The 25,178-nt window shown below is 43.9% G+C and overlaps 1 protein-coding gene across 4 annotated transcripts in view; it reads left to right on the top strand.

The window, feature by feature from the left end:
• Nucleotides 1-25,178, top strand: part of palm1a (paralemmin 1a) — a 334,532-nt gene that overhangs the window by 142,561 nt on the left and 166,793 nt on the right. The gene's annotated exons all lie outside the window — the stretch shown is intronic.

Genomic DNA, 25,178 nt, shown 5'->3' with positions numbered 1-25,178 from the left:
TTTTTGAAACTGATCAACAGAAAAAGACTTTTTTCTGTCAAAGTGAAAACAGATTTCCACAAAGTGATCTAAATTAATGACAAATATAAAACACAAAAGAATTGATTCCCCCTTTAATATGACACACTATATCATCACTGGTGCAGCCAATTAGTTTTAGAAGTCACATAATTATTTAAATGGAAATCTGTTTTTTGGAGACCAGTGTGCAGTCAAGATGTTTCAATTGATTGTAGTAAAAATACACCTATATCTGGAAGGTCCAACTGCTGGTGAGTCAGTATCCTGGCAAAAACTCTACCATGAATTCAACAAAACACTCCAAGCAACTCTGCAAGAAGGTTATTGAAAAGCACAAGTCAGGAGATTGATACAAGAATATTTGCAAGTCACTGAGTATCCCTTGGAGTACAGTTAAGTCAAGAAATGGAAAGAATATAGCACGGCTGTAAATCTACCTAGAACTGACCATCCTCAAAAAGACTGAGTGGCCGTGCAAGAAGGGGACGAGTGAGGGAGGCCACCAAGAGACCTATGCCAACTCTGGAGGAGTTACAGCTTCAGTGGCTGAGATGGGAGAGACCGTACAAACAACAATTGTTGTCCAGATACTTCACCAGTTGCAGCTTTATGGGAAAATGGCAAAGAGAAAAGCACTATTGAAAAAAATTCACAGGAAATCTAAGCTGGAGTTTGCCAGAAGGCATGTAGGAGACTCTGAAGTCAGCTGGAAGAAGGTTCTATGGTCTGATGAAACCAAAATTGAGCTTTTTGGACATCAGACTAAATGCAATGTTTGGTGTAAGCCAAACACCGAATATCATCAAAAACGCACCATCCCTGCCGTGAAGCATGGTGGTGGCCGCATCATGCTGTGGGGATGCTTCACTGCAGCAGACGATGGAAAGCTTGTGAAGGCAGAGGGTGAAATGAATGCAACAAAATACAGGGAAATCCTGGAGGAAAACTGATGCGGTCTGCAAGAGAACTGCGACTTGGGGGAAGATTTGTTTTCTAGCAAGACTGTGACCCCAAGCATAAAGCCAAAGCAACAAAGTTAATGTCCTGGAATGGCCAAGTCAGAGTCCAGGCCTCAATCCAATTGAGAATTTGTGGCTGGTCTTGAAAAGGGCTGTTCACTCACAATCCCCGTGTAATCTGACAGAGCTTGAACACGAGGAAATCTGCAGATGCTGGAATTTCAAGCAACACACATAAAAATTGCTGGTGGAGCGCAGCTCAGCCCGAAACGTCGACTGTACCTGTTCCTATAGATGCTGCCTGGCCTGCTGCGTTCACCAGCAATTTTTATGTGTGTTGCTTGACAGAACTTGAACAGTTTTGTAAAGAAGAATGGGGAAGGGTTGTAGTGTCTTGATGTGAAAGCTGATAGAGACCTATCCACATAGATTCAAGGCTGTAACTGCTGCCAAAGCTGCATTTACTAAATACTGGGAGTGAGTAATTACGCTATCAATTATTTTGTGTTTAATAATTATAACAAATTGAGACCAATTTGTGTGTTTATTTTCACTCACTTTGACACAAAAGAGTCTTTTCTGTTTCAGTTAAAAAAGCCAAATTAAATCCACTTGTCAAAGTTGTAAAACAATGAAACGTGAAAACTTAGGCAGGGATGAGTAGTTTTTATAGGCATTGTTTATGTATACCACCAAAAGAAACAACGTTCTTCCAGACCAAGATGCACAACACAGTCCATATAACTCACACATATTGCCACAAAGTAATATTGCAACAAATATATTAACAAATAATAAGGTGCATTTATGACGCAAGTTTAAAAGTAAACGGCAAAATGCTACTGGCACTTGATTAGTGATGAGACCTGAGTAGTGGCAGGGAGTTCAACAGTCACATGGCCTGAGGGAATTGGCTGCTTCCCATCCTAACAGTCCTCACCCTAATGCTACGGGACCTCCTGTCTGATGGTAGGGGGTAAAAGGGATTATTGGACTGACCTGAAGCATCTGGACCAGCACTTGCATGGCCACAGTATAAGACACCGCAGAGCAGTGCAGGTAAATGGGGTCACAATAGGTCAGTAACTGACGGTCGACGCGAACATGTTGTGTTGAAGGGCCGGTCCCTCTGTGCACAACTTGATGTTTCCATGAGAACGGGAGGGTGGTTGAAGCTAAGGTAAGGTAGTTATTACATGGAGCATTTACTGAAGATATAGTTCAACAATTTGTCTTTTTAGGGTATCTTCTTGCAATAAACCCACTGAGAAAATAGAGAGAGGAAGTCCATTAGCATGGATAGGAAATTCAGCCCTTCAATGTTGTTCCTTCACCTCACTGCCAATTTCTTGCACAAACCCCAAATCCTTTGATAACTTTAATATCCAAAAATCTATTTATCTCCACCTCGAATACACTCAGTGACTGACCCTCCATGTAGAGACCTCCATATAAAGAGTCATGGGGTGAAGACATTTTTCTTCACTTGTGTCTGGAATGGTTGACTTCATATTTCAAATCTGTGACCACCCCCCCCCCCATTCTGAATACTCAACTGTAAAGAACCTTAATTTCTACACTGTCAGGCCCTAGAAGAACTTGAATTTTTTCTTTTGTTTGAATGGAGAAGGAACTTGCGTGCATTTCCCTAGCACCTGTCCCATCCTCAATTTATCCTTTTACAGAGAATGCAGTACTTCCAGGTCACTGAGAATGGAGAATGAAGCAGCTGATTTACAATGTAACAGCCAGCTGAGAAATCAGTTCTAACAACATAGGTAAAGGGAAAAGGTGGCCTGAACTGCCTTCTACCCCATTGCTTGTAACCCGAGCAGCCAGGAAACTGCAACCTCCTTGAGAGAGTGCAATTCTGACAGTGCAACATTCCACCTGAACTGCGATAGGACACAAACCAATAACTTACCACATCGAGTGGTGTGGTTGGCACCACTGGCATCACAAGATCACAGGACAAAGGAGCAGAAGTAGGCCATTCGGCCCATTGAATCTACTCTGCCACTCCACCGTGAGCTAAACTATTCTCCCATCTAGTTCCAATTTCCAGCTTTTTCCCCATACCCCTTGATACCCTGAATAGTCAGATACCTATCAATCTCCTCCTTAAACGCCCTCAATGATTGGGCCTCCACAGCTGTATGTGGCAACGAATTCCATAAATCCACGATCCTCTGACTAAAAGAATTTCTCCTCATCTCTGTTTGAAATGGGTACCCTCTAATTCTAAAACTGTGGCCTCTTGTCCTGGACTCACCCACCAAGGGAAACAGCCTTTCCACATCTACTCTGTCCAACCCTTTCAACATTCGAACTGTTTCTATGAGATCCCCTCTCATTCTTCTATACTCTAATGAATACAATCCAAGAGCCAACAAGTGCTCCTCATATGTTAGCTGTATTCCTCCCTGTATTCCAGGAATCATCCTCGTAAATCTTCTCTGATCTCTGTCCAACATCAGAACATCCCTTAGGGGGTCCAAAACTGCACCATGTTGACATTTTTTAGGCAAACCCAGCATGGGAGATTTTGTCTAACAAAGAAGTTATATCTGATCTAACAGGATGTATTTTTACCATAGGACCTTGCAGACGTTCAAAACGTCGTTCTGTTTTAGGTGACAGGCCAACCTTAAGATGAACAGTAAATCCGGCCTTATAATGGCTGATCTTCCCCGGCTACAAAGGCTAGACTTACCTACAGCCCATACATATGAGTGAGCATTTGGGAGACTGGCAGGATGGATTTGCTAGATGCTGCACTCAACGTCAGCAAGACCAAGGGATTGATTGTGGGCCTCAGGAAGGTAAAGTCAGGAGAATTCGTTCAAGTCCTCATTGAGGAGTCAGTGGTAGAAAGAGAGGCTGCTTCAAGTTCCTGAGCATCATTATCTCAGAGGATCTAGCCTGGACCCAGCAGACTGACGCAATCACGAAGAAGGCAGCTTGACTACATTGGAAGTTTTGGGGATTCGGTATGACACCAAAGACTCCAGCAAATTCCTACACCTACAGTGGAGAGCACTCTGACTAGTTGCATCACCACCCGGTACAGAGGCTCCAATGCACGTAACTGCAAAGTGTTCTAGACTCTCCGTCACAGACAAAACCTCTCCACCACTGAGAACACCTTTAAGACGTGGTGCCTCAGGAAGGTGACATCCATCTGACCATCCAGGGCATGCCCGCTGCACATCGCTACCACCTGGGAAGAGGTACAGAAGCCTGAAGACCCACACACAACACTTTGGGAACAGCGTTTTCCCTTCCGCCATCAGATTTCTGAATGGTCCATGAACCGATGAACACTACCTCGCTATCCCGCTTTTGCACCACCTATTTATTTATTGTTATAGTCACGGAAACAGGCCCTTTGGCCCATCTAGTCCATGCCAACCTGTCAACCTGCCTGGTCCCATCAACATGCAGCTGGACCATTGCTCTCCATGTGCCTCCCATCTTCGTATCTATCCAAATGTCTCCTAAATGGTGAAATCAAACCCGTATCCGTCACTTCCGTGCCAGCTCTTTCCACACTCTCACCACCCTCTGAGTGACGAAGTTCCCTCTCATGTTCCCATTAAATATTTCCCCCTTCACCCTTAACCCATGGCCTCTAGTTCTAATTTCACCCATCCTCAGTGGAAAATACCTGCCTGCATTTACTTTATCTATATCCCTCTCAATTGTCTATACCTCTGTCAAGTCTCCCCTCATTCTCTTGTGCTCCAGGAAATAAAGAACTAACCTATTCAACCTTTCCCGATAACCCAGATCACCAAGTCCTGGCAACATCCTTGCAAATTTTCCTTGCACTCTTTCAATCTTACTGATATCTTTTCTGAAGATAGGTGACCAAAACTGCACACAATACTTCAAATTACTATGCCTCACCGACATCTTGTACAACTTCAACATAACATCTAACTCCTGTATTCAATATGATATATAAAGGCCAATGTGCCAAAAGCTCTCTTTATAACCCTACCTACCTGTGGCACCACTTTCAAGGAATTATGCACCTATATTCTCCGATCCCTCTGCTCTTCGTTGTAAATTATTGTAATTTTTATGTCTTACATTGTACTGCTGCCACATATTGACAAATATCATGACATCTGTTCACTATAATAAGTCTGATTTTGATTGTGGCCACATTTCCAATCTGAAAACAGTTCGGGTTACGGGCTGTAACCTTCCTTAACTTGGGGATGCCATGTACAGAGGAATCAGCTTCCATCTGAGGTGTGAATGTGTCAAGATATGTGCAGATCTTACTCCAGCCTGCTGTGTGGGTGGTGGAGGGGAAGGGGCAGTAAAAGACAGGGCCCAAAAAATAAGGAGGACAATAAGACTAATCTTGGACAAATGGACATCTATGTTCACAAATCCTGCTGTTAAATAGAAGGACAAAGGAAAGAAATATTGAGCAGCAACAGCCCTTGTGCTCTCTCAGCGGAGGTGAAAGTGGAGGCAGGGAGACAGGCTAGCGTGACGAGCAACTAGTGCTGTGGTACGGAAGAATGTCAACTTATCTTGGCCGGCACGCACTTCGAAGGAAGAATGGTTTCATTTCCTGAGGCACCCCACTGCCCCTGGCCAGTTCATGCACAAAGATCACACGGTGCAGAAGTCAGCCCAGCTGAATTTTTGGAACTGTAATAAAAATAACAGACAAAACCATTCTGCAGGAAGGGAAAGCCTCAGCAGGAGCTCGAAGCTGTGCTGAAAGCCCCACTGACATACAGACAGCCAATGTGCTGGGATTGGAGACTGCATAATGTTTCCATGGCCACCAGCTTTGGCTTCCTCCTCATTTCACGTCCCAAGCCTCAGTGTTAAGGAAATAGATATTGAGCATGGTTTCTTTCACGCCCCCTCCCCCCTCCACCCACCCCCCCCCCCGACTTGTCTTCTTCCGTCTGTGATTATTTGGAAATTTGTATCATGACCCATACTCTGTGCTGAGTTGGGAATGTGATGAGTAAATAGTTTTCAGTTAACTGAACAGGTCCCTCTTGTTCATTCCCAGGGTGACAATTCTTGAAAAGCCATAGCCATTTCAATACCTTTCCTGGGCTGCTGATTGAGTGCTCCAGTCATCATCTATTCCAATACACATGGGCTCTCAGCAGAGCCGAGAGCACAAAATCCAGATGAAGGAGAGAGGGGGAAAGGTTGAAGGAAGTGTGTGGGATAAGTTTTTTACAGATAGGGCCAGGTGCCTCGAATGTACTTTTGGGTGGTACTGGAAGCAAATGAAATGGTGATGTCTAAGAGGCTGTTAGACAAATACATGAATATGCAGGAATAAAGGGATGTTGGATCCTGTACAGGCAAAAATGATTAATTTGTCATTACGTTTTGACAGACATTCTGGGCTGAAGTGTCTGTTCTTGTGCTATACAATTCTATGTTATGTGTTATATTTTGAGTTCAAAGTCAGGAACAAGAGGCAACGCATGTATAATGTTTGAGAAACTCAGTGGGCCAGGCAGCATCTGTGGAGGGGAATAAACAGTCAATGTTTCAGGACAAAACACTTCATCAGAACTGAAACTCAGCCTAAGACGTCAACTGTTTACTCTCCTCCATAGATGCTGCCTGACATTCTGAGTTCCTCCAATATTTTGTGTGTGTCGCTCTAGATTTCCAGCACCTGCCAAATCTTTTGTGTCAGAAACGAGAAGTATTGCCTTTGCACATGGCATCAAAACAAGGCCACGTCTGGTATTTCGGAAATGAGCTGGGACTTATTCCTCAACTCCCAGAGCTAAAAGCTGGTGACTGGTCATTTCATCCATCACAGTTTGAGGGAGCTCTTTATGAGCTCGCTGGCGGAATAGCTTACAGTGCTGGTAGAGTGAATACACTTTGAAAATACTTCATTGGCTGTCCCCTCATTGAGGCAGTCAAAGATCATGAAATATCCTCTAGAAATGCAAGTCTTTCTGTTCTGCATGCATCCTGATTTGCCGCTGTCCTTCAGGACTTGTTTCTATAGAAGATCCAATGGTGACTTGCTTTACAGTAACTAAGAGCTCATTGTCTGCAATTTGGATCGCATAGCTGTTGATCTTCAGTGCTGTAAAATAGACAAGGCACTTACACAGAGTGAACCAGTAAGATAAACATTTCTCTGTAGCTCTAGAAATTCCACCAGGTGCTTCCTGCCTTGAGTCGTACTATGCATTTAATGCAAATTCCTAGTTGGTCATCTACTGAATGACGTACTTCGCGCAACCACTATCCCCTTAGAGGAAATTAGACCATGTTGCTCTGGGAGCAGCTCACATGCACACCTTTAAGTCAGCTGTGTTTTCTCGATGCAGCACCACACTGATAGATCACCATGGTAACCCCTGTACCACCCTTACACAACAGAAGGGCATTGTCCAGGAGTGTCTCCTCAACTTCCCCTTCCTGAAATGTACAGTCAAGTCCTTGGTCTTCCTGATGTTGAGTGCAAGGTTGTTGTTATGACACCACTCAACCAGCTGATCCATCTCACTCCCATACACCTCCTCATCACCATCTGAAATCCTGGCAACAATAGCTGTCAAATCGACACATTTGTAGATGGCATTTGTGCTGTGCTTTGCCACACATTCGTGGGTGTAGAGAGATTAGAGCAGTGTGCTAAGCACACATCCTTGAGATCAGAAGCAGCTCAGGCTTTCCACACAGACAACCTGTACCCATGCAGCAGGGTCTTGGCAACTTTCAGACTGTGAATAACAAGTGATTTGATAGCACAACAAGTAGTATATTTGAAAGGCAGAAAGTGGGAAATACTCAACTGGTCAGGCAGTATCTGCGAAGAGAAAAACAGAGTTAATATTTCAGGCTTTTCTTGCATTTCATCTTGCTTTTCATACAGCTGCCTACCCTGGATGACTTAGGTATTGATTTGACGTTTTCTGTGTTGATTTGCATGGGTCCAAAGATAATCAACAGCAGAGGGATGGCATTAGTGCAGCTTATCCCTAACTCAGCAGTAAAGCAGCTCACCCCTAACTAGCACTGAGGGTGGAGAGGAACTACTGCCAAGCTTGCGGAGAGAGCTCCAAACTTGCTGTAAAGGAGACTGTTCTAACATGGTCAACTGAGGCATATGTGGGAAAGGAAAGAAACACTTCTACATAAATTGACTATGTGATGGATTCCTTTCAATGAACATTAGAAAGTTTTTGACAAGAACAGGCCATTTGGCCCAACAAAGCTTGCCAAATTCCTACTCATATTGTGTTTTGAAATAACTATCAAGTTTTGATTTGGAAGTCTCTGAGGTACTCTGAACAAGACAACGAGATAGTTTGTTCCACGTGTCCACAACTTGCTGTGTAAAGAAATGCTTCCTGATGTTAGTCTGAAATCTCCTTTTACCCAATCTCCACCTATGTCCCTGTGTTCCTGACGATGGATTACCTTTGAAGTAGCTGCTGGCATCCACCTTACTTATACCCTTAATGATTTTGAACACTTCTATCATGTCTCCTCTCATTCTACGTCTCCTTAGGCTAAAAAGATTTAATTCTTTCAATCTTTCTTCATTGCTCATACCTTGCAGACCTGAAATGAGTCCTTCTCTGAACTCTGTCCAGTGCCTTTACATCCCTCACACAATATGAAGACCAAAATTGTACACAGTACTCAAGGTGAGGTCTTACAAATGCATTATTCAGCTTAAGGAGAACATCTCTAGACTTGAGCTCCACTGAGCACATTATATATCCCAATATTCTACTAGCCTTCCTAACCGCTTCTGTGCATTGTTAAGATGTTGATAGTGATGAATCTACCAGGACGCCCAAATCCTTCTCATACACTGCACTTTCTCACTCAAACCATCCCCCCTCACCATTGTATATTTATATCTCATATTTCTACTTCCTATATGTAATACTCTACATTTACTTACGTTAAATTCCATCAGCCACATATCTGCCCACATCTGGATTTTGTTTAGATCTACCTGTATTGATTCTGCTGCCTGAATGTTATCCGTGTCATGAGTCCTGTGGCTTGTCATAGAGCATTGAGCTTCTAGGGTTTTGGAGCACCTCTATTTACTAATCAACATCTTAACTAGAGTTGTTAAGGCCTTGTGTTTTTGGTTTAATCTTGTTAAATTGACTGTCACTGACATGTGCTTCCTGCATTTTATGATTACTTAAAGAGGTCTCTTATTCAGTGCCTGAGTGGGGTCATTGTGTCGGAGAGGATAAATTGCCTCGTAGTGTCACTCAGTTGCTCTGATTCCAATGTCTATCCTCTTGTTTCCCTCTCTTCCTGGAGATCCTGCCGTTCCTCTACTCCTGGGTCCAGTCCTTCACGAGTGCACCTTGACAATCAGCACATCCCCCTAATTTTGTGTCATCTGCAAACTTCACTAGTTTATTTGTTTTGTGTTTACCCAAATCATTAATGTAAATTAAAAACAGAAGCGGCCCTAAAACTGATCCCTGAGGAACCTCACTTTTAACATCTTCTAGGTGTGAAAATGATGCTCTCACCACAACTCGTTGTTTTCAGTTTATGAGCCAATTCTGCAACCATTTGCACACCTTACCCTGAATTCCCGTACCCTGTAATTTGGTTGATAACTTGAGGTGTACCTTGTCAAAAGTCTTCTGAAAGTCCAAGTAAGTAAAATCAACTGTTCTATTGTTATCATAAATTTTAGTTGCCTCTTCATAGAACTCCAGCATATTAGTAAAACATGATTTCCCCTTTTGGAACCCATGCTGGCTTCACTGACTTTTGCAAACTAGATTTCAGGGGTTTGTCCATATAATCACAGACCTCTTTAAGTACTCTTGGATATATATTGTTTGGCTCTGGAGATTTCCTAATTTTCAGCCTTCTCCGCTGAAGCAGGACCTCACTTTCTAAGATCTGTAAGACACTAAAACAACCTTATTTTTCTCTGGACCTTCTTCCATATTGCTAACATCTTCGCAGGTGAATATTTGTGCAAAATATGAGTTAAGAGTATCCGCTATGTCCTTCTCTGCATAATTTAACACCCCACTATTATTCCTAATACACTTAACTTCTTCCTTGCATTTTCTTTTATGACTAAAGTATTGAAAAAATCTCTTGGAGTCAATCTTAGCATTATCTGCAATATCCTTCTCAACCTCCCTTTTGGCAATCCAAATGTCCCTCTTGACTATAACTCTAATCTTTCCATTTGCTTTACGGTTAACATCATTACTATCAACATCTCCCTCTGACATAAACAACCATCGCTAATTTCTCCACCACACTGACAAAAACAAATATTACTTTGATTATAGTGTTAATTAAAAAGGTTGTTAGAACATAACAGAGGCTATATATTGTATGTGTATTCAACACTTTGAACTCCCCACCCTGGAAAGTCATTGTAACTCCTATAAGCTGTAATTCCCTCGATTGTTCAGAGATAGTGAAGAATTCTCTCCACTTTATGCTCTGAATGCTTCTCTAAAGTCATTGCATTGAACATGAAGGCAGCCTTAAACTGCTATTCCCTGAACTTCACCAAATTTCCTCTGCAGTCCAACACTGACACAATGCTGGAGTGTGTACTGTGTGTAGAGGGAAAGAAACAAGTTGCCAAAATGGTCTTCCCATTATTAGGAGATGCATTAAACTATACCACCCAAAAGCAAGGGCTGCTTCATTTTAAAATTTTGCCATCAACAGGAAGGAGTCTGTCTTAGAGGCATATAGAACATATACAGGCCTTTGGTTCAACCATGGCCATGCTACTCATTGTACTTTGCAGAATCGGAGTCAGGTTTAATATCATCAACATACATCGTGAAATTTGTTAACTTTGCGGCAGCAGTACAATGCAATACATGATAAATAAACAAAAAGAAAACTGAATTACAGTAAGTATATATGTACATTAAATAATTAAATTAAGATAAGTATTGCAAAAAACAGAAATGAAAAAAAGTAGTGAGGTAGTGTCCAAGGGTTCAATGTCCATTTAGGAATCGGATGGCAGAGGGGACGAAGCTGTTGCTGAATCACTGAGTGTGTGCCTTCAGGCTTCTGTACCTCCTTTCTGATGCTTTTGTACTGCTGGATGTTGCTTGTACTGGATGGTTACTTGATTTTATTTATTGTTTATTTATTTTATTTGTTGATTTATAGCATTGAGTACAAGAGTTGCAAACTCATTTTCGCTGTATTGGTGTGGTGCATGACAAATTGTACTATGCAATGACAAGAAAGATATTTCATTTCATTTCACCATGAGAAGAGCGTATGTCCTGGGTGGTGGGGGTCCTTGGTAATCAAAGCCAATTTTCTGAGGCACCACTCCTTGAAGTTGTCTTGGATGCCGGGAGGCTAGTACCCATGATGGAACTGACTAATTTTACCACTCTCAGCAGATTACTTCAATCCTATGCAGTAGCACCACACCCAGACCCCCACCAGACGATGACGCAGCCAGTCAGAATGCTCTCCACGGTACATCTGTAGAAGTTTTTGAGTGTTTTAGGTGACAAACCACATCTCCTCAAACTCCTGATAGCCACTGTCTTGTCTTCTTTATAGCTGCATCAATATGTTGGGACCAGGTCAGATCCTCAGAGATCTTGACAAGCCAGCAACCTGAACTGATCCCTCTGTGAGCATTGGTTTGTGTTCCCTCGACGTACCCTTTCTGAAGTCCACAATCAGCTCCTTGGTCTTACTGACGCTGAGTCCTTGGTCTTACTGACACTCCACTTGTTGGATATCTTGCTCTGTACGCCCTCTCATCACCACCTGAGATTCTACCAACAATGGATGTATCATCAGCCAATTTATAGATGGTATTTGATCTATGCCTAGCCACAATATCATGGGTATAGAGAGAGTAGAGCAGTGGGCTAAGCACACACCCCAGAGGTGCACCAGTGTTGATTGTCAGTGAGGAGGCGATGTTATTACCAATCCATACAGATTATAGTCTTCCGGTTAGAAAGTCAAGAATCCAATTACAGAGGGAGGTACAGAGACATAGATTCCATAGCTTTTTGATCAGGGGAGTAGGAATGATGGTGCAAAACGCTGAGCTACCGTCATTGAACTGAATCCTGACATAGGTATTTGCAAAGCTCAGATGTTCCAAGGCCTCGTGGAGAGCCATTGAGGTTGCTTCTGCTGTACACCTATCGTGGTGTGGGTCCAGGCCCTTGGTGAGGCAGGAGTTGATTCTAGCCATTACCAACCTCTCAAAGTAATTCATCACAGTAGATGTGAGTGCTACTGGGTGATAGTGATTAATGCACCTCACCCTGCTCTTCTTTGGAACTGGTATAATTGTTGCCCTTTGGAAGCAGGTGGGAACTTCCGAACATAGCAGTCAGAGATCGAAAATGTATTTGAATACTCCCACCAGTTGGCTGGCACAATTTTCAGAGCCTTCCCAGCAATCCCATTTATCTACATTAGGTACCTAGGAGGCTGGTACTGTATACCAACCATTTCTGCAGTAGGACTGTTGTGCTCTGACCATCTCTACAGCATCACCACTGAACCCCGCCCTTTTCTGCATTGAATTTCAACTGTCTCTGTAGTGGGATACTAAAATGACCAATACTGAGCTGCATTATTTATTCCCACCAAGAGCTGCATCCTGTGATCAAAACGGGCCCTGTAGCTGATGGTTCTGGCTGTGGAAATCAGGGTTTTCGCAGCCTCAGATCCATTCCAGGCTGCTGACCTCTGCCACGTCTCTCTGAGGCTGCTTCTTGCTGCGTTAGAAAAACCACAGAAACTTCATGCTGAAGAAGAGGAGTCTTCACTTACTTTTCCAGGTAGCATGTTGTATTAAATTCAATGAGCCAGCATATTACTGGCAACATTGGCCAGTGCCGCACAATTGAAGATCCTGATCTCATGAGACTTGGGTAATCAGGGCAGAGAGGTTTCCTCAAAGTTCCTAATTATGACTTCACATAGATGTCCCTGGCAAATTCCAGCCTGGAGAACTTGTGCTGTATTGACAGAGGGTCCCTATGTACAAAAATATAATTCCCATCAGCATTGTCTACTCTCCTGTTGAGGTCCCTCGTGCTCCCTGGGAGCATTCTCCCTTAGCTTGGTCTCTCCATGTCCTTGGGACCATTCACACAACCTCTCCAACACTGTTGATCCCGGCCATTCAACAACACTCCCCAGCAGCTGGAAATGTGTGGATTGCACAGTGATAACAAAGATCATATTTTCAGGGTTAAGTGACAGGAGTAAGTAGAACTTGGGATAGATTGGAGAATGTTGCACTGAATTCAACATGGCAGGATGCTGCTGGCAACATTGGCCAATGCCTTGCAATTGAAGATCCTGATTTCATGAGATTTAGGTAATCAGTATCATGTTGACCCACTAGCCTGTTTAAGGTCACTAATATATCGCTGTGCAATTTCTAGCCCTCAGTTAACAACGCATCTCTGGTTAAAGGCCACATGCCATTCACCAAACAGCAACAGACATCTTCTCGTTCCCCCCGTAATTAACAGACCCGAAACAAGCAGATTAATTGGTCATTTGTCACACAGATATTTTGCGAGTTCTTGCTGTGCACATAATGGCTACCTCAGTCAACAACAGCTTGCTTCAAACTATTAGAAAACATTCTAAGTGATACTGTGAACGCCTTTATTAAATGCAAGTTAATTTCTTTTACTTGGTTAAAAATAAGGAATGGTTCCTGTGAAATAAATTTCAGATCAACAGTGTTAGAATACTCCTCGACTGAACGTCTTATGCAGTACAACTTGGAATCCGCTGCATGGAACAAAGCTCCTCTGAGCAGAAAATAACCTTGAGACCGTTTGAAAGAATGTGTCCTAAGGTTGCTATGTGACCTTTGCCAGAAGAGAAAGCTAAATAGCCACTCCTCCCCCGCCTCCTTTCACTTGATTGGCCCCTTTTGCATTTGTCCTCTTAAGAACTGGTGTCAAAGTATTGTAGAAATATTAACCAGAGTGGGAATCAACACATTGCCTTGAATAAATCTAAGTCAGCTGCACAGTTCAGTTTTTCCACACTGCTAACACTAATGCAGAATGTTAGTTTTAGGCTGCAATGATGGACTGCAATCTCTCAGAGGAGACATTGGGCCAGATGGTAGGGTTCAACAGTTCAGCTGTCCCATTGCACCAATCATTTGGGTTGGAGGCCGACCAATAATTTGCAGGGCTACCTGACAAGACATAGGACAGGAGATACCACCTCCCAGCTAAATGGAAGTGGACCAGCTGCACTACAAGGTTGTGGTTGGAAGGCAACTGGCCCAATTTATAGCCAGACCCAGCTACTTTCTGACTGGAAACGATGACGTATGTTGGTATTATCCCAGTAACTGCCCATCACCAAATCCAGGCCATTAACTTAAGGCTCAGCCCACACTCTAAAGCAGGAGTTCCCAGACTGGGGTCCACAAACCCCTCTGTTAATGTAGAGGTCCATGGCATGAAAAAGGTTGGGAACCCCTGCACTAAAGGTTATGCAAAAACATGCTAAGTATATTTGGGATGGGGAACCAATGCCTGGTTGATATCCATTCCTGCAGCCAGCACCCAGAAAAATCTGATCTGGTTATTTATCCCCTTATTGATCATGAGAGTCTGCAAATTGACAGAGGTGTTTCCCACATTACACTGCATTGCATCCTGAACTTTAGAAATTTATATTCAAATACTTTCTTTGTTTTTACTTAATCTTCAAAAACAGCATGACTTCAGAGAATTGTGACCTTCTACAGGCAGTGCCTCTGAAAACTGCCACATATTACCACATATATTATTTACTCTGTGAGCCCCATGTGACCAATAAGTTTCATTCTACTTATTTTTCGTTCACCGACCTAAAAACTAAATGCACCTAATTTCAACCCTTTGGGTGATGACATTCTGTAAGGACTCTGATCCCTCCATTTGGCTCCTGGCTCCTTGTCTCAAAGATAAAGATGAAGATAACTTGCTGAGGTTCCTCCACTCAAGACTGAACCTCTGAGAAGGGTGAAGAACTTTGTCAGTGCTTCCTTGACGACTCTGGTTGAAGCCCATTGACCCCCTGTTAGACGTCACTATCAAGGGAAGCAGGGGTTGTAGAATTCCACTTTGGGCCTCAGCTGCGAACTGAGCACTGTGGCTTCCCAGCTTGGCCAAGCAGCCTGAAAGAGAAGCAAGATACATCAAATGTGGAATCTCCCAAAGGACAAAGTTTTTATAGTACAGAATCTGTTCTGATGCTTTCAGAGATGAAATCTGATAGCCTCAACAGATATGCATAATACATGACATTAGGAATCTACAATGGCTGATAATGAACTTGTGCATTAGAGTAATGTCTGAAACACAAAATTGCATCGCGATTGTTGTACACTGCAATCTATATAGGGTCTGTTAAAAAAAATATTCCTCGTGTTGTAATTCGTGTACTAATTGAAGTATCTCTCACCAAAGTGATCCCTGTATTAGGACACATGCATTTCATCAGATCCAAAGTTGTTCATGTAGATAGTGTGATAACCAGGTTACTAGCTCACAGTTGCTAAGCCCAGTAGACCATTACCTAACTTGATCACTAACATGTGGTCACAACCTTTAAGTCATTGCTATCTAACTCAGGCCACTAACTCTCAATCATACAGCCCAGTAAACTGTCAGCTATTTGTCTGGTGCTTGCACTATGGACTCATATGTGGCAGGTGCCACTCATGTCACACTGTGATATTCTGATGGTGACTCCAAGAATTATTGTGGTTCCTTCATTCAACTCCCACTCCAGACAGATGACAACAAAAGTAAGATGCTTTCATATGCAGAGAAAGCCTAGTGTTAAAATTATAGAACTATGAGTCTTGTTCTCACTTCACATGTGGCTGTCCCCTATGTGATGCAACCTGACTTCCTCCACTTGACATCTAATTCAACTGACACCATTGATCTGAGCCATAAAAGAACAAGTCAAAATGTGAGGTTAAAAGAGAAGATCAGCTACTGGGTATTCTGTGTCTTAGATTAAAGCCCTAAACTCAAAAGAAGGTTTATTATTGGTTTTTGTTTATTACAGTATTGTCATATGTACCAAGAGATAATGAAAAGTTTCTCTCGCACTCCGTCCATACTCATCAAATCACTGCATAGTGCATTGTGGCGGAACAAAGAAACACAATAACAAGACAGAATGAAGTGTAAAAGCTACGGAGAAAGTGCAGTGCAGACAAACAATAAAGCACAAGATCATAAGGAGGTCAACTGTAAGGTCAAGAGTCCATCTTATCATACAAGAGGTCCATTACGAGTCTGGTAACAGTGGGATCAAAGTTGACATTTGTGAATCCCTTACTCACTCTTCCTTCAGTTAGTCCTGACGAAGGGTCTTGGCCTGAAACGTCGACTGCACCTCTTCCTAGAGATGCTGCCTGGCCTGCTGCGTTCACCAGCAACTTTTATTTGTGATGGTACTGAGTTCCCTATGCGCAAAGCCTTAGACTCAAAAGAAGATTTTAATCCCTATCCAAATCTATGGGTACCTCACTTTTGGGAGGTTCTATTGTGTCCCCCTACTCTTCAAGGACTAACTTACTTCACTGTCTAGTCTCTGCGGTGAGGTTAGATGCCATTATCCACTGGTTGAGTGGTAGGTCGCCCCTCTCTACCAGGGAGCAAGTACTTCCACCGAATGAAGTAGTTTAAGCAATTTAACACCCAAAGGATTTCTAATTTATAAATGATTTTCTGGATTACAAAAGATTTCCAAACACAGGTACAGTTCTTATTAACTAGAAGAGCATACCAACAAGTTGCAGATGACTGAATGGTCTGTCACAGAAACCAAAGGTTGAGAAATGAATTCTAGTTCTTTCTTCTGTAATCCAATCTTTCTGACATTCTCCTTGTCAGTCCCAATGACCCTCAATGATTGTTATTATTAATAATCCCCAATGAAATATTTATAATATTTTCTATAGATTACATCATTTGCACAATTTTTTCCTAGATACCTTTGCTGGGACAAAGCAAATCACACAGATGGTCTTAAAAGCTTCTGATGACAGAGATCCTAAACATCTACAATTAATAGTGGGAGGGCTGACCCTCTGAGTACACAAACATCCCAATTTGCAATCACGAGGAATTCTGCAGATGCTGGAAATTCAAGCAACACACATCAATGTTGCTGGTGAACACGAAGGGTCTCGGCGTGAATCGTCAACTGTACCGCTTCCTAGAGATGCTGCCTGGCCTGCTGTGTTCACCAGCAACTTTGATGTGTGTTGCTTCAATTTGCAATCACATTTGCTGTGCTAGGTGGCATAACTGCATTGTGTGCATTTGGCTAATCCAGATAAGAAATCTCCTGGTCACTTGATTTTGCAAAGCTGTGTCTCCAACTTCAAACTGATTGCTGCTTCCAATTTACATTAAGAACTGAAGGCTGGTTTTTGTTTACAACAAAAAGCTCAGCAAAGGGCATTCATTTAAAATTTAATTTTATCACCAACAACTCTGACCCTTTGAAAAGGCCTTGCCGCTCTGCTAAAAAGCTGAGTTTAGCAGTAAGTCTCTTGGAGCCTGGAAAGTAAATATCCATCACACCTTAAGCCTGGTAGTACATATATTCCTGTTAAGGTGAGGAACTTTGTTATGCAGTACTACAACGATTTCCGGATGAGGTTTTCCACTCAGCAGTTTACAACTAGGTGGTAGAGCTTGGATGTTGGAATCCCAATGGGATGTGCGATTTCACCCATCCTTTTTGTGTTAGCCATGGAGGTCATTGTGAGGGCTGCAGAATCAGTGGGACCAGGTGTCGCACTCGATGGCGGAGGGGAGTTACCACCAATATGAGCGTTCATGGATGATCTCACCCTTTTGGGTCCCAGCACGGAGGCAGTGGAAAGTATGCTATCTAGACTCAAGGAGCTAATGGATTGGGGAAGAATGAAGTTCAAGACCAAGAAGTCAAGGAGCTTTGTTCTTAGGAAAGGAAAGCTGGATGACTTCCATTTCACCCTTTGTGGAGAGGAGATTCCATCCATTCAGAACCAACCAGTTAAGAGCCTTGGGTGATGGTACACAGAGGAGCTGAGAGCCACCAAAAGGGTTCAAGAGACAGGAGAACAGATCAGCAGAGGTCTGATGTCTGTCGACAAGTGTGGCTTGCCTGGCAAGTTGAAGTTGTGGTGCTTGTAGTACGGACTGATGCCATGGATAATGTGGCGACTAACTGTCTATGAAGTGGCAATGTCCCATGTTGAGGCAATGGAACGGAAGATCAGCAAGTATGTGAAGAAGTGGCTTGGAGTACCGAGCAGCCTCACCAATGTTTCAATCCACAGTAGCCAGACAAAGCTTACCATCCCGGTGCAATCCTTTGTTGAAGAGGTCAAGGTAGCCAAGGTAAGATCATTCTTGATGCTTTGAGACTCAAAAGACCCTGTCATCAAGAACACCCAGCCGGATGTGAGATCAGGCAGGAAGTGGTCAGCCCGTGTAGCAGTTGATGAAGCAGAGTCTAAATTGAAGCACAGGGAGGCAGTTGGGGCTATCCAGCCAGGCTGCCAGGGACTTGGATGGACAACCCCCAAGTGGTGGCCATCTTCTACAGGTAAGGAGCGCCGTGAGCTTGTAACACAAGAAATACAAGAGGTAGAAGAGGAGAAGAGGTTAGCTAAAACAGCTGGCCTGGCCAAACAAGGGGCTTGGACCTGGTGGGAAAGTGTTGAACAACGACATCTATCTTGGAATGTTCCGTGGCAGATGGAACCGCTCCGCATTTCTTTTCTATGCAGAGCAGCGTATGATCTGCTCCCAACACCTGCCAACCTCAGCACCTGGTATGAAGATAAGACAGACAGGTGTGCTGCTTGTGGCGAGAAGCGAACACTTCAACATACTTTGAGTGCATGCAGAGTCCATCTTTCCAGCGGCATGTACACTTGGAGACATAACAACGTTCTCAAAGTTGTAACAAGCGGTTGAGCAGAGAGTACTGCAGCACAACTTATCCCGTGCCCCATGCTGCACAGAGCATCGCATATCATTTGTGAAAGAAGGCTCCAAGTTGAGGGTGTACAGCATAGGCTCACGATCAAACATACTTTCTTCAGCCAATGATTGGTGTGTCAAGGCCAATCTGGATGGGGAAGGCAGTTTCCCGGAGCAAATAGCTTTCACCACATTGCGTCTGGGTATGATCGTATGGTCTGACACCAGTAGAGAAGTGGTTATTGGTGAACTCACAATCCCCTGGGAAGACAACATCGATGAAGCCCATGAGCGCAAGTTAATCAAGTATGCAGAATTAAGATCAGAGTGCAGAGACAGAGGGTGGAATATCTCATGCTATCCATTAGAAGTAGGCTGCCGTGGGTTTATTGCATTCACTTTCCAGAAGTGGCTGCGTGACCTTGGCTTCACTAGAAGAGAGATCAAGTCAACCAGCAGGGCTGTAGCTGAGACAGCAGAGAAAGGATCAGCATGGGTGTGGACCAAGTATGTCCAGAGGGGCAGATAGTTGGACAGTGTATACGTATCTTGCAAACCCTTCAGTAGTTGCATAGACACCTGAAGAGCAGACTATCTGTTGGATGGAAGCGACCAACAACTCTGATAGAGGCAGATGCCAAGTTTTTAAGCTCACCGGTGGGAGGTGGTGCTTTAGCACTGCTGGCCCACCACCTCGAGGGAGTCTTGATTATAAGCGGGCCGAAACTCCTGAAGACAGGTGGCAGAGTAACTGATGATCCCACTGGTGATAGCACAGGACAGTTACCATCTTGTATTTAACAACAGTTAACAACTTCCAAGTGTATTTTCAATTCTTATTATTTATTCTTCCAAATCACAAGGTTAGTGATTAGTCATTAAAAACAGAGATGTGGCTACTTCTTGCAGAGGCAGGAGAATCTGTGGAATTCTCTGCCCAAGCGGGTTGTGGAGACTGAAACACTGGAGATATTTATAGAGGAAGTAAGCAAAATTTTTAAAGCTAAGGGCTCTAGGGAATTGGCAGAAGGCCTGGAGCAGATCAGCCATGATCATATTGAATGGCAGAGCAGGCATGAGGGACCAAGTGGCCTATTGTGCTCCTGCTTAAGTTCTCAAGTTCTTGATTGCCTGGACGCTATCTATTATCCAAAAGGGATGAGTCGGGAGTTCCCTGAATGAGTGCAGCTCCAACAATATTCAAAAAGCTCAACACCATCAGAACATAGCCTCCTTCAGGAAGGACACATCATTCAAAGTTCAGAGTAAACTTTATTACCAGAGTACATACATGTCACCACATACAATCCTGAGATTCTTTTTCTGCGGGTACGCTTAGCAAACCTATAGAACAGTAACTGTAAACTGTAAACATCAAGAACTGTTGTCTGTAAACAACCTGTACAAATGCAGATATAAATAAATAGCAATAAATAACAAGCATGAACTAACAAGATAACAGAGTCCTTAAATGAATGTGGCTATCCCCTTTGTTGGAGCTTAGTAACTAATCTTGAACCTGTGGTACGAGACCTGAGGCTCCTGTACCTTCTACCTGATGGCAGCAGCACGAGAAGAGCATGGGGTGGGTGGTGAGGATCTTTGGTGATCCTCCCACTCCCCCAAATATTCACTCCTTTCACCATCTGTATATGATGTTGGCAGTGTTTGCTATGTACAGATGGTTGTGGCCAATGCTTTTCTGATAGTACTTGTCAAATTACCTAGACAAGAAAGGGTGGCAAACACAAGGAAAAGCAAATTCCTCTGCAGTTTGATGGCATAAAAATATACTGGTGTTTTTCACCACTGCTGCATTGAAATCCTGACATTTCTAACCCTGGTGGCAATGTTGGAGCAGCAGAAAGTACCAGAATAATGGGACTAGTCAAAGAAGACAGTTCACCTTCACCTTCTGAAGGGCAATAATGGGTGTGTAATAAATTTTGTCTGGTCATCGGATCCACGTCTTGTAAATCAATAGAGAAATGTAGAAGATTATTGAATTATTGAATAATTGTTGGATCTTAAATGCTGAAACATTAAACATGAGAACAGAGAGAGCCACACAGACTATGTGTCCAATCATTTGCAAGTTGATAGAAGGTGTTGTTGGCAGCATTATCAGGTAACATTTAATCACAGTGACCTGCTGAGCTGTGTCCATCTTGGATTTGATCAGAATCACTGTTCTCTTGACCTCATCACAGCTGTGGTCCAAACAGTGGTCAGAGTCGTGCCTTCCATTTGGGAAAGTGGTTGTGGTTATTTGGAGCTCAGAGACTCCATTGCTTTAAGTGGTCGTCTGGGCAACATCCTTGACCCACTGCCCTCAGCTGCTCCATCAAAAGGTCAGAGAGCAGATGCTCAGTAATGAATATATTTTGTTCATTTCTGTCCACAATTCTTTAGCAGTTGAAGCAGCTCATTTCTGTGTGCACTGAGAGCTGCACAATGTACAGGTGTAGGCTGAGAAGTGGCCATTAATATGTTCTGATGCACAGTTTTTGATCCTTAGTGAGCTTGCATTGTAAGGAGTTTATACATTCTGTCCGTGACCACGTGGCTTTCCTTCAAGCATTCCATTTTCCTCCCACTCTCCAAAGGTGCATGGAATTTATATAGAGTTTTTCGAGGAAGTTACCAGGAAAGTGGATGAAGGCAAGGCAGTGGATGTTGTCTACATGGACTTTAGTGAGGCATCTGATGAGATCCTGCATGGGAGGTTGATCAAGAAAGTTCAGTCACTCGCTATTCAGGATGAGGTAGTAAATTGGATTGGATATTGGCTTTATGGTTGAAGCCAGAGAGTGGCAGTAGAGGGTTGTCTATCTGACTGGAGGCCTGCAACTAGTGGTCTGCCACAGGGATCGGTACTGGTTCCTTTGTTGTTTGCCACCTATATCAATTATCTGGATGATAATGTGAACTGGATCAGCAAATTTGTGGATGACACCAAGATTGGGGGTGTAGTGGATAGTGTGGAAGACATCGTAGTTTGCAGACGGATCTGCTCATCTGGAAAAATGGGCTGAAAGATGGCAGATGGAACTTGATGCAGACAAGAGTGAGGTTTTGCATTTCAGTAAGACCAATCAGGGTAGGTCTTACACAGTGAACAGCAGGGAACTGAGGAGTGTGGTTGAACAAAAGGATCTGGGAATACAGGCGCATACTTCATTGAAAGTGGCGTCACAGCTAGATAAGGTCACGAAGAAAGCTTTTGGCACATTGGCCTTCATAAATTAATGTATTGAGTACAGAATATGGGATGTTATGTTGAAGTTCTATAAGACATTGGTGAGGCCTAATTTGGAGTATTCTGTGCACTTTTGGTCACCTACCTACAGGAAAGATGTAAACAAGGTTGAAAGAGTGCAGAGAAAATTTAATGTTGCTGGGTCTGGAGGACCTGTGTTATAAGGAGAGATTGAATAGATTAGGGCCATATTCTTTAGAACACAGTGTGGCGCGTGGCCAAGTGGTTAGGGCATTGGACTAGTGATCTGAAGGTCGTGGGTTTGAGCCTCGGCCAAGGCAGAGTGTGTGTCCTTGAGCAAAGCACTTAACCACAGAATGCTCCAATCTACCCAGCTGAGAATGGGTACCGGCAATGCTGGGGGTTAACCTCGCAATGCTGTGGGTTAACTGGCGTCCTATCCAGGGGGAGTCTCGTACTCTCAGTCGCTTCATGCCACAGAAACCAGCATAAGCACCAGTCTGATGGGCCACAAGGCTCGTGACAGACGTTAATCTTAATCTTTAGAATGTAGAAGACTGAGAGGAGATTTGATAAAGGTATACAAAATTATGAGGGGTATAGATAGGGTAAATGCAAGCAGGCTTTTTCCACTGAGGTTGGGTGGGACTACAACCAGAAGTCACGGGTTAAGGGTGAAAGCTGAAAAGTTTAAGGGGAACAAGAGGGGAAACTTTTTCACTTAGAGGGTCATGACAGTATGGTGTGAGCTGCCAGCACAAGTGGTCCATGCGAGCTTCATTTCAACGTTTAAGAGAAGTTTGGATACGTACTTGGATAGTAGGGATATGGAGGGCTATGGTCCAGGTGCAGGTCGATGGGGGTAGGCAGTTTAAATGGTTTCAGCGTGGACTAGAAGGGCCAAAGGGCCTGTTTCTCTATGACTATGACTGTATGTATGGTTAGAGTTAGGGTTAGAGAGTTGTGGCAAGTTATGGTGGTGCTAGAAGCGTAGCAACACTTGCAGGCTTCCTTCAGCACAATCCTTGGACTATGTTCGTCATTGATGTAAAACAATGTAAAAAATACATACACTGTATGTATCAATGTACATGTGACAAAGCTAATCTCTTTTCTTTAAAAGATACAGCTGGCCTCCTCAAGATGAGGTACTGCTGCCTGTATCAGTCGGCGAAGGGGAGGGAGTGGCGGTCTCACAGTTCACACATAACAGATGAGGGGGCTGCCTGACAATGGTGCTAATCAAAGCTAGTCTCAGGAAAGAGTTAGAGGATCAAGGAGACTGAAAGACTGAGGGCTTGGAGGCAGAAGAAGGAGAATGGTGGCTCCAAGAATAACAGGAGGAATAGGACCAGCATTGAATGCCGTCAGTGAAAGTGCTTTCAAACCTTTGCTGCTCTTTGTGGTTTGATGCATTTTTTACCCTTGCACCTACCTCCTCATCGCTACCTCCTGTAACTCTACCTCCTGTACCTCCTCATCGCTACCTCCTGTAACTCTACCTCCTGTACCTCCTCATCGCTACCTCCTGTAACTCTACCTCCTGTACCTCCTCATCGCTACCTCCTGTAACTCTACCTCCTGTACCTCCTCATCGCTACCTCCTGTAACTCTACCTCCTGTACCTCCTCATCGCTACCTCCTGTACCTCCTCATCGCTACCTCCTGTAACTCTACCTCCTGTACCTCCTCATCGCTACCTCCTGTACCTCCTCATCGCTACCTCCTGTAACTCTACCTCCTGTACCTCCTCATCGCTACCTCCTGTAACTCTACCTCCTGTACCTCCTCATCGCTACCTCCTGTAACTCTACCTCCTGTACCTCCTCATCTCTACCTCCTGTAACTCTACCTCCTGTACCTCCTCATCGCTACCTCCTGTAACTCTACCTCCTGTACCTCCTCATCGCTACCTCCTGTACCTCCTCATCGCTACCTCCTGTAACTCTACCTCCTGTACCTCCTCATCGCTACCTCCTGTAACTCTACCTCCTGTACCTCCTCATCTCTACCTCCTGTACCTCCTCATCGCTACCTCCTGTAACTCTACCTCCTGTACCTCCTCATCGCTACCTCCTGTAACTCTACCTCCTGTACCTCCTCATCGCTACCTCCTGTAACTCTACCTCCTGTACCTCCTCATCTCTACCTCCTGTACCTCCTCATCGCTACCTCCTGTAACTCTACCTCCTGTACCTCCTCATCGCTACCTCCTGTAACTCTACCTCCTGTACCTCCTCATCGCTACCTCCTGTACCTCCTCATCGCTACCTCCTGTAACTCTACCTCCTGTACCTCCTCATCGCTACCTCCTGTAACTCTACCTCCTGTACCTCCTCATCGCTACCTCCTGTACCTCCTCATCGCTACCTCCTGTAACTCTACCTCCTGTACCTCCTCATCGCTACCTCCTGTAACTCTACCTCCTGTACCTCCTCATCGCTACCTCCTGTAACTCTACCTCCTGTACCTCCTCATCGCTACCTCCTGTAACTCTACCTCCTGTACCTCCTCATCGCTACCTCCTGTACCTCCTCATCACTACCTCCTGTAACTCTACCTCCTGTACCTCCTCATCGCTACCTCCTGTACCTCCTCATCGCTACCTCCTGTACCTCCTCATCGCTACCTCCTGTAACTCTACCTCCTGTACCTCCTCATCGCTACCTCCCGTAACTCTACCTCCTGTACTTCCTCATCGCTACCTCCTGTAACTCTACCTCCTGTACCTCCTCATCGCTACCTCCTGTAACTCTACCTCCTGTACCTCCTCATCTCTACCTCCTGTACCTCCTCATCGCTACCTCCTGTAACTCTACCTCCTGTACCTCCTCATCACTACCTCCTGTAACTCTACCTCCTGTACCTCCTCATCGCTACCTCCTGTAACTCTACCTTCTGGTCCTCCCCTCCAAATCCACCGGGAGTACTCTGGATGGGAAAACGCAGGCCCCTTTATTTTGTAAGAATTGA

This window comes from Mobula hypostoma, chromosome 24 (genome assembly GCF_963921235.1).
Source record: "Mobula hypostoma chromosome 24, sMobHyp1.1, whole genome shotgun sequence".
Taxonomy (NCBI): domain Eukaryota; kingdom Metazoa; phylum Chordata; class Chondrichthyes; order Myliobatiformes; family Myliobatidae; genus Mobula; species Mobula hypostoma.
This window is presented reverse-complemented; position numbering and strand designations above follow the sequence as displayed.